General features: G+C 43.2%; 12 non-coding genes across 12 annotated transcripts; all 12 read right to left on the minus strand.

Moving 5' to 3' along the window:
- Positions 1-2207: 2207 nt before the first annotated feature.
- On the minus strand, positions 2208-2280 carry TRNAR-UCG (transfer RNA arginine (anticodon UCG)). Its single transcript has one exon. It is a non-coding gene; the product is annotated as a tRNA-Arg (tRNA).
- A 504-nt stretch (positions 2281-2784) lies between these two features.
- Positions 2785-2857, minus strand: TRNAR-UCG (transfer RNA arginine (anticodon UCG)). The gene has a single exon. It is a non-coding gene; the product is annotated as a tRNA-Arg (tRNA).
- A 647-nt stretch (positions 2858-3504) lies between these two features.
- Positions 3505-3577, minus strand: TRNAR-UCG (transfer RNA arginine (anticodon UCG)). The gene has a single exon. It is a non-coding gene; the product is annotated as a tRNA-Arg (tRNA).
- Positions 3578-4081: 504 nt separating this feature from the next.
- On the minus strand, positions 4082-4154 carry TRNAR-UCG (transfer RNA arginine (anticodon UCG)). Its single transcript has one exon. It is a non-coding gene; the product is annotated as a tRNA-Arg (tRNA).
- A 71-nt stretch (positions 4155-4225) lies between these two features.
- Positions 4226-4298, minus strand: TRNAR-UCG (transfer RNA arginine (anticodon UCG)). Its single transcript has one exon. It is a non-coding gene; the product is annotated as a tRNA-Arg (tRNA).
- Positions 4299-4369: 71 nt separating this feature from the next.
- Positions 4370-4442, minus strand: TRNAR-UCG (transfer RNA arginine (anticodon UCG)). Its single transcript has one exon. It is a non-coding gene; the product is annotated as a tRNA-Arg (tRNA).
- Positions 4443-4513: 71 nt separating this feature from the next.
- TRNAR-UCG (transfer RNA arginine (anticodon UCG)) lies at positions 4514-4586 on the minus strand. Its single transcript has one exon. It is a non-coding gene; the product is annotated as a tRNA-Arg (tRNA).
- Positions 4587-4802: 216 nt separating this feature from the next.
- Positions 4803-4875, minus strand: TRNAR-UCG (transfer RNA arginine (anticodon UCG)). The gene has a single exon. It is a non-coding gene; the product is annotated as a tRNA-Arg (tRNA).
- A 2088-nt stretch (positions 4876-6963) lies between these two features.
- Positions 6964-7036, minus strand: TRNAR-UCG (transfer RNA arginine (anticodon UCG)). The gene has a single exon. It is a non-coding gene; the product is annotated as a tRNA-Arg (tRNA).
- A 358-nt stretch (positions 7037-7394) lies between these two features.
- TRNAR-UCG (transfer RNA arginine (anticodon UCG)) lies at positions 7395-7467 on the minus strand. Its single transcript has one exon. It is a non-coding gene; the product is annotated as a tRNA-Arg (tRNA).
- Positions 7468-7538: 71 nt separating this feature from the next.
- Positions 7539-7611, minus strand: TRNAL-UAG (transfer RNA leucine (anticodon UAG)). Its single transcript has one exon. It is a non-coding gene; the product is annotated as a tRNA-Leu (tRNA).
- Positions 7612-9119: 1508 nt separating this feature from the next.
- Positions 9120-9192, minus strand: TRNAR-UCG (transfer RNA arginine (anticodon UCG)). The gene has a single exon. It is a non-coding gene; the product is annotated as a tRNA-Arg (tRNA).
- Positions 9193-9625: the final 433 nt, after the last annotated feature.

Raw genomic sequence — 9625 nt, forward strand, 5'->3', positions numbered from 1 at the left:
GTATAAAAAAAGTGAGCTAAACAATCTAGGGAAATCATTATGAAGCTCGTCCGCGGCAGGACTCGAACCTGCAACCTTCTGAATCGAAATCAGACGCCTTATCCATAAGGCCACGTGGACTGTCTTATGACGTAATCAGACATTGTATAAAAAATGTAAGCTAAACAATCTAGGGTAATCGTTATGAAGCTCGTCCGCGGCAGGACTCGAACCTGCAATCTTCTGATTCGAAGTCAGACGCCTCATCCAATAGGCCACGTGGACTGTGTTATGACGTAATCAGACATTGTATAAAAAATGTAAGCTAAACATTCTAGGGAAATCATTATGAAGCTCGTCCGCTGCAGGACTCGTACCTGCAATCTTCTGAATCGAAGTCAGACGCCTTATCCATTATGCAACGTGGACGGTGCTACGACGTAATCAGACATTGTATAAAAAATGTGAGCTAAACAATCTAGGGTTATCGTTATGAAGCTCGTCTGCGGCAGGACTCGAACCTGCAATCTTCTGATTCGAAGTCAGACGCCTTATCCATGAGGCCACGTGGACGATGTTGTGACGTAATCAGATATTGTATAAAAAATGTAAGCTAAACAATCTAGGGTAATCGTTATGAAGCTCGTCCGCGGCAGGACTCGAACCTGCAATCTTCTGATTCGAAGTCAGACGCCTTATCCATTAGGCCACGTGGCGGTGTTATGACGTAATCAGACATTGTATAAAAAATGTAAGCTAAACAATCTAGGGAAATCATTATGAAGCTCGTCATCGACAGGACTCGAAACTGCAATTTTCTGATTCGAAGTCAGACGCCTTATCCATTAGGCCACGTGGATGGTGTTATGACGTATTCAGACATTGTATAAAAAAAGTGAGCTAAACAATCTAGGGAACTTATTATGAAGCTCGTCCGCGGCAGGACTCGAACCTGCAATCTTCTGATTCGAAGTCAGACGCCTTATCCATTATGCAACGTGGACGGTGTTAAGACGTAATCAGACATTGTATAAAAAATGTAAGTTAAACAATCTAGGGTAATAGTCATGAAGCTCTACCGCGGCAGGACTCGAACCTGCAATCTTCTGATTCGAAGTCAGACGCCTTATCCATTAGGCCACGTGGACGGTGTTATGACGTATTCAGACATTGTATAAACAAAGTGAGCTAAACAATCTAGGGAAATCATTATGAAGCTCGTCCGCGGCAGGACTCGAACCTGCAATCTTCCGATTCGAAGTCAGACGCCTTATCCATTATGCAACGTGGACGGTGTTGAGACGTAATCAGACATTGTATAAAAAATGTAAGTTAAACAATCTAGGGTAATAGTTATGAAGCTCGTCCGCGGCAGCACTCGAACCTGCAATCTTCGGATTCGAAGTCAGACGCCTTATCCATTAGGCCACGTGGACGGTGTTATGACGTAATCAGACATTGTATAAAAAATGTAAGCTAAACAATTTAGGGAATTCATTATGAAGCTCGTCCGCGGCAGCACTCGAACCTGCAATCTTCGGATTCAAAGTCAGACGCCTTATCCATTAGGCCACGTGGACGGTGTTGTGACATAATCAGACATTGTATAAAAAATGTAAGCTAAACAATCTAGGGTAATCGTTATGAAGCTGGTCCGCGGCAGGACTCGAATCTGCAATCTTCTGATTCGAAGTCAGACGCCTTATCCATTAGGCCACGTGGACGGTGTTATGACGTATTCAGACATTGTATAAACAAAGTGAGCTAAACAATCTAGGGAAATCATTATGAAGCTCGTCCGCGGCAGGACTCGAACCTGCAATCTTCTGACTCGAAGTCAGACGCCTTATCCATTATGCAACGTGGACGGTGTTGAGACGTAATCAGACATTGTATAAAAAATGTAAGTTAAACAATCTAGGGTAATAGTTATGAAGCTCTACCGCGGCAGGACTCGAACCTGCAATCTTCTGATTCGAAGTCAGACGCCTTATCCATTATGCAACGTGGACGGTGTTACGAAGTAATCAGACATTGTATAAAAAATGTAAGCTAAACAATCTAGGGTAATCATTATGAAGCTCGTCCGCGGCAGCACTCGAACCTGCAATCTTCGGATTCGAAGTCAGACGCCTTATCCATTAGGCCACGTGGACGGTGTTATGACGTAATCAGACATTGTATAAAAAATGTAAGCTAAACAATCTAGGGTAATCGTTTATGAAGCTCGTCCGCGGCAGGACTCGAAACTGCAATCTTCTGATTCGAAGTCAGACGCCTTATCCATTAGGCCACGTGGACTGTGTTATGACGTAATCAGACATTGTATAAACAAAGTGAGCTAAACAATTTAGGGAAATCATTATGAAGCTCGTCCGCGGCAGCACTCGAACCTGCAATCTTCGGATTCAAAGTCAGACGCCTTATCCATTAGGCCACGTGGACGGTGTTGTGACATAATCAGACATTGTACAAAAAATGTAAGCTAAACAATCTAGGGTAATCGTTACGAAGCTCTTCCGCGGCAGGACTCGAACCTGCAATCTTCTGATTCGAAGTCAGACGCCTTATCCATTAGGCCACGTGGATGGTGTTATGACGTATTCAGACATTGTATAAAAAAAAGTGAGCTAAACAATCTAGGGTAATCGTTATGAAGCTCGTCCGCGGAAGGACTCGAACCTGCAATCTTCTGATTCGAAGTCAGATGCCTTATCCATTAGGCCACGTGGACGGTGTTATGACGTAATCAGACATTGTATAAAAAATGTAAGCTTAACAATCTAGGGAAATCATTATGACGCTCGTCCGCGGCAGGACTCGAACCTGTAATCTTCTGATTCGAAGTCAGACGCCTTATCCATTCGGCCACGTGGACTTTGTTATGACGTAATCAGACATTGTATAAAAAGTGTAAGCTAAACAATCTAGGGTAATCGTTATGAAGCTCGTCCGCGGCAGGACTCGAAACTGCAATCTTTTGATTCGAAGTCAGACGCCTTATCCATTAGGCCACGTGGCCAGTGTTATGACGTAATCAGACATTGTATAAAAAATGTAAGCTAAACAATCTAGGGAAATCACTATGAAGCTCGTCGCGGCAGGACTCGAACCTGCAATCTTCTGATTCGAAGTCAGACGCCTTATCCATTTGGCCACGTGGACTTTGTTATGACGTAATCAGACATTGTATAAAAAATGTAAGCTAAACAATCTAGGGAAATCATTATGAAGCTCGTCCGCGGCAGCACTCGAACCTGCAATCTTCTGATTCGAAGTCAGACGCCTTATCCATTAGGCCACGTGGATGGTGTTATGACGTATTCAGACATTGTATAAAAAAAAGTGAGCTAAACAATCTAGGGTAATCGTTATGAAGCTCGTCCGCGGAAGGACTCGAACCTGCAATCTTCTGATTCGAAGTCAGATGCCTTATCCATTAGGCCACGTGGACGGTGTTATGACGTAATCAGACATTGTATAAAAAATGTAAGCTTAACAATCTAGGGAAATCATTATGACGCTCGTCCGCGGCAGGACTCGAACCTGTAATCTTCTGATTCGAAGTCAGACGCCTTATCCATTCGGCCACGTGGACTTTGTTATGACGTAATCAGACATTGTATAAAAAGTGTAAGCTAAACAATCTAGGGAAACCATTATGAAGCTCGTCCGCGGTAGGACTCGAACCTGCAATCTTCTGATTCGAAGTCAGACGCCTCATCCATTAGGCCACGTGGACGGTGTTATGACGTAATCAGACATTGTATAAAAAATGTAAGCTAAACAATCTAGGGTAATAGTTATGAAGCTCTACCGCGGCAGGACTCGAACCTGCAATCTTCTGATCCGAAGTCAGACGCCTTATCCATTAGGCCACGTGGACGGTGTTATGACGTAATCAGACATTGTATAAAAAATGTAAGCTAAACAATCTAGGGTAATCGTTTATGAAGCTCATCCGCGGCAGGACTCGAAACTGCAATCTTCTGATTCGAAGTCAGACGCCTTATCCATTAGGCCACGTGGACGGTGTTATGACGTAATCAGACATTGTATAAACAAAGTGAGCTAAACAGTCTAGGGAAATCATTATGAAGCTCGCCCGCGGCAGGACTCGAACCTGCAATCTTCTGATTCGAAGTCAGACGCCTTATCCATTCGGCCACGTGGACTTTGTTATGACGTAATCAGACATTGTATAAAAAATGTAAGCTAAACAATCTAGGGAAATCATTATGAAGCTCGTCCGCGGCAGGACTCGAACTTGCAATCTTCTGATTCGAAGTCAGACGCCTTATCCATTAGGCCACGTGGACGGTGTTATCACGTAATCAGACATTGTATAAAAAATGTAAGCTTAACAATCTAGGGTAATCGTTATGAAGCTCGTCCGCGGCAGGACTCGAACCTGCAATCTTCCGATTCGAAGTCAGACGCCATATCCATTAGGCCACGTGGACGGTGTTATGACGTAATCAGACATTGTATAAAAAATGTAAGCTAAACAATCTAGGGAAATCATTATGAAGCTCGTCCGCGGCAGGACTCGAACCTGCAATCTTCTGATTCGAAGTCAGACGCCTTATCAATTAGGCCACGTGGACGGTGTAATGACGTAATCAGACATTGTATAAAAAATGTAAGCGTAACAATCTAGGGTAATCTTTATGAAGCTCGTCCGCGGCAGGACTCGAACCTGCAATCTTCCGATTAGAAAGTCAGACGCCTTATCCATTAGGCCACGTGGACGATGTTATGATGTAATCAGACATTGTATAAAAAATGTAAGCTAAACAATCTAGGGAAATCATTATGAAGCTCGTCCGCGGCAGGACTCGAACCTGCAATCTTCTGATTCGAAGTCAGACGTCTTATCCATTAGGCCACGTGGACGGTGTTATGACGTATTCAGACATTGTATAAAAAAAGTGAGCTAAACAATCTAGGGAAATCATTATGAAGCTCGTCCGCGGCAGGACTCGAACCTGCAACCTTCTGAATTGAAATCAGACGCCTTATCCATAAGGCCACGTGGACTGTCTTATGACGTAATCAGACATTGTATAAAAAATGTAAGCTAAACAATCTAGGGTAATCGTTATGAAGCTCGTCCGCGGCAGGACTCGAACCTGCAATCTTCTGATTCGAAGTCAGACGCCTCATCCAATAGGCCACGTGGACTGTGTTATGACGTAATCAGACATTGTATAAAAAATGTAAGCTAAACATTCTAGGGAAATCATTATGAAGCTCGTCCGCTGCAGGACTCGTACCTGCAATCTTCTGAATCGAAGTCAGACGCCTTATCCATTATGCAACGTGGACGGTGCTACGACGTAATCAGACATTGTATAAAAAATGTGAGCTAAACAATCTAGGGTTATCGTTATGAAGCTCGTCTGCGGCAGGACTCGAACCTGCAATCTTCTGATTCGAAGTCAGACGCCTTATCCATGAGGCCACGTGGACGATGTTGTGACGTAATCAGATATTGTATAAAAAATGTAAGCTAAACAATCTAGGGTAATCGTTATGAAGCTCGTCCGCGGCAGGACTCGAACCTGCAATCTTCTGATTCGAAGTCAGACGCCTTATCCATTAGGCCACGTGGCGGTGTTATGACGTAATCAGACATTGTATAAAAAATGTAAGCTAAACAATCTAGGGAAATCATTATGAAGCTCGTCATCGACAGGACTCGAACCTGCAATTTTCTGATTCGAAGTCAGACGCCTTATCCATTAGGCCACGTGGATGGTGTTATGAAGTAATCAGACATTGTATAAAAAAAAGTGAGCTAAACAATCTAGGGAACTCATTATGAAGCTCGTCCGCGGCAGGACTCGAACCTGCAATCTTCTGATTCGAAGTCAGACGCCTTATCCATTATGCAACGTGGACGGTGTTAAGACGTAATCAGACATTGTATAAAAAATGTAAGTTAAACAATCTAGGGTAATAGTTATGAAGCTCTACCGCGGCAGGACTCAAACCTGCAATCTTCTGATTCGAAGTCAGACGCCTTATCCATTAGGCCACGTGGACGGTGTTGTGACATAATCAGGCATTGTATAAAAAATGTAAGCTAAACAATCTAGGGTAATCGTTATGAAGCTCGTCCGCGGCAGGACTCGAATCTGCAATCTTCTGATTCGAAGTCAGACGCCTTATCCATTAGGCCACGTTGACGGTGTTATGACTTATTCAGACATTGTATAAACAAAGTGAGCTAAACAATCTAGGGAAATCATTATGAAGCTCGTCCGCGGCAGGACTCGAACCTGCAATCTTCTGATTCGAAGTCAGACGCCTTATCCATTATGCAACGTGGACGGTGTTACGAAGTAATCAGACATTGTATAAAAAATGTAAGCTAAACAATCTAGGGTAATCATTATGAAGCTCGTCCGCGGCAGCACTCGAACCTGCAATCTTCGGATTCGAAGTCAGACGCCTTATCCATTAGGCCACGTGGACGGTGTTATGACGTAATCAGACATTGTATAAAAAATGTAAGCTAAACAATTTAGGGAAATCATTATGAAGCTCGTCCGCGGCAGCACTCGAACCTGCAATCTTCGGATTCGAAGTCAGACGCCTTATCCATTAGGCCACGTGGACGGTGTTATGACGTAATCAGACATTGTACAAAAAATGTAAGCTAAACAATCTAGGGTAATCGTTACGAAGCTCTTCCGCGGCAGGACTCGAACCTGCAATCTTCTGATTCGAAGTCAGACGCCTTATCCATTAGGCCACGTGGATGGTGTTATGACATATTCAGACATTGTATAAAAAAAAGTGAGCTAAACAATCTAGGGTAATCGTTATGAAGCTCGTCCGCGGAAGGACTCGAACCTGCAATCTTCTGATTCGAAGTCAGATGCCTTATCCATTAGGCCACGTGGACGGTGTTATGACGTAATCAGACATTGTATAAAAAATGTAAGCTTAACAATCTAGGGAAATCATTATGACGCTCGTCCGCGGCAGGACTCGAACCTGTATTCTTCTGATTCGAAGTCAGACGCCTTATCCATTCGGCCACGTGGACTTTGTTATAACGTAATCAGACATTGTATAAAAAGTGTAAGCTAAACAATCTAGGGTAATCGTTATGAAGCTCGTCCGCGGCAGGACTCGAAACTGCAATCTTTTGATTCGAAGTCAGACGCCTTATCCATTAGGCCACGTGGACGGTGTTATGACGTAATCAGACATTGTATAAAAAATGTAAGCTAAACAATCTAGGGAAATCACTATGAAGCTCGTCGCGGCAGGACTCGAACCTGCAATCTTCTGATTCGAAGTCAGACGCCTTATCCATTCGGCCACGTGGACTTTGTTATGACGTAATCAGACATTGTATAAACAAAGTTAGCTAAACAATCTAGGGAAATCATTATGAAGCTCGTCCGCGGCAGGACTCGAACCTGCAATCTTCTGATTCGAAGTCAGACGCCTTATCCATTAGGCCACGTGGACAGTATTGTGACGTAATCAGACATTGTATAAAAAATGTAAGCTAAACAATCTAGGGTAATCGTTATGAAGCTCGTCCGCGGCAGGACTCGAACCTGCAATCTTCTGATTCTAAGTCAGACGCCTTATCAATTAGGCCACGTGGACGGTGTAATGACGTAATCAGACATTGTTTAAAAAATGTAAGCTAAACAATCTAGGGTAATCGTTATGAAGCTCGTCCGCGGCAGGACTCGAAACTGCAATCTTTTAATTCGAAGTCAGACGCCTTATCCATTAGGCCACGTGGACGGTGGTATGATGTAATCAGACATTGTATAAAAAATGTAAGCTAAACAATCTAGGGAAATCACTATGAAGCTTGTCGCGGCAGGACTCGAACCTGCAATCTTCTGATTCGAAGTCAGACGCCTTATCCATTCGGCCACGTGGACTTTGTTATGACGTAATCAGACATTGTATAAAAAATGTAAGCTAAACAATCTAGGGAAATCATTATGAAGCTCGTCCGCGGCAGCACTCGAACCTGCAATCTTCTGATTCGAAGTCAGACTCCTTATCCATTATGTAACGTGGACTGTGTTATGACGTAATCAGACATTGTATAAAAAAAGTGAGCTAAACAATCTAGGGAAATCATTATGGAACTCGTCCGCGGCAGCACTCGAACCTGCAATCTTCTGATTCGAAGTCAGACGCCTTATTCATTATGCAACGTGGACGGTGTTATGACGTAATCAGACATTGTATAAAAAATGTAAGCTAAACAATCTAGGGAAATCATTATGAAGCTCGTCCATGCAGGACTCGAACCTGCAATCTTCTGATTCGAAGTCAGACGCCTTATCCACTAGGCCACGTGGATGGTGTTATGACGTATTCAGACATTGTATAAAAAAAAGTGAGCTAAACAATCTAGGGAAATCATTGTGAAGCTCGTCCGCAGCAGGACTCGAACCTGCAATCTTCTGATTCGAAGTCAGACGCCTTATCCATTATGCAACGTGGACGATGTTACGACGTAATCAGACATTGTATTAAAAATGTAAGCTAAACAATCTAGGGTAATCGTTATGAAGCTCGTCCGCGGCAGGACTCGAACCTGCAATCTTCTGATTCGAAGTCAGACGCCTTATCCATTATGCAACGTGGACGGTGTTACGACGCAATCAGACATTGTATTAAAAATGTAAGCTAAACAATCTAGGGAAATCATTATGAAGCTCGTCCATGCAGGACTCGAACCTGCAATCTTCTGATTCGAAGTCAGACTCCTTATCCATTATGTAACGTGGACTGTGTTATGACGTAATCAGACATTGTATAAAAAAAGTGAGCTAAACAATCTAGGGAAATCATTATGGAACTCGTCCGCGGCAGCACTCGAACCTGCAATCTTCTGATTCGAAGTCAGACGCCTTATTCATTATGCAACGTGGACGGTGTTATGACGTAATCAGACATTGTATAAAAAATGTAAGCTAAACAATCTAGGGAAATCATTATGAAGCTCGTCCATGCAGGACTCGAACCTGCAATCTTCTGATTCGAAGTCAGACGCCTTATCCATTATGCAACGTCGACGGTGTTATGACGTAATCAGACATTGTATAAAAAATGTAAGCTAAACAATCTAGGGAAATCATTATGAAGCTCGTCCGCGGCAGGACTCGAACCTGCAATCTTCTGATTCGAAGTCAGACGCCTTATCCATTAGGCCACGTGGACGGTGTTATCACGGATTCAGACTTTGTTTAAAAAATGTAAGCTAAACAATCTAGGGAAATCATTATGAAGCTCGTCCATGCAGGACTCGAACCTGCAATCTTCTTATTCGAAGTCAGACGCCTTATCCATTAGGCCACGTGGACGGTGTTATGACGTAATCAGACATTGTATAAAAAATGTAAGCTAAACAGTCTAGGGAAATCATTATGAAGCTCGTCCGCGGCAGGACTCGACCCTGCAATCTTCTGATTCGAAGTCAGACGCCTTATCCATTATGCAACGTGGACGGTGCTATGACATAATCAGACATTGTATAAAAAATGTAAGCTAAGCAATCTATGGAAATCATTAAGAAGCTCGTTCGCGGCAGGACTCGAACCTGCAATCTTCTGATTCGAAGTCAGACGCCTTATTCATTAGGCAACGTGGACGG

The sequence above is a fragment of the Leiobunum rupestre genome, chromosome 9 (assembly GCF_980474605.1).
Source record: "Leiobunum rupestre chromosome 9, qqLeiRupe1.1.hap1, whole genome shotgun sequence".
Taxonomy (NCBI): Eukaryota; Metazoa; Arthropoda; class Arachnida; order Opiliones; family Sclerosomatidae; genus Leiobunum; species Leiobunum rupestre.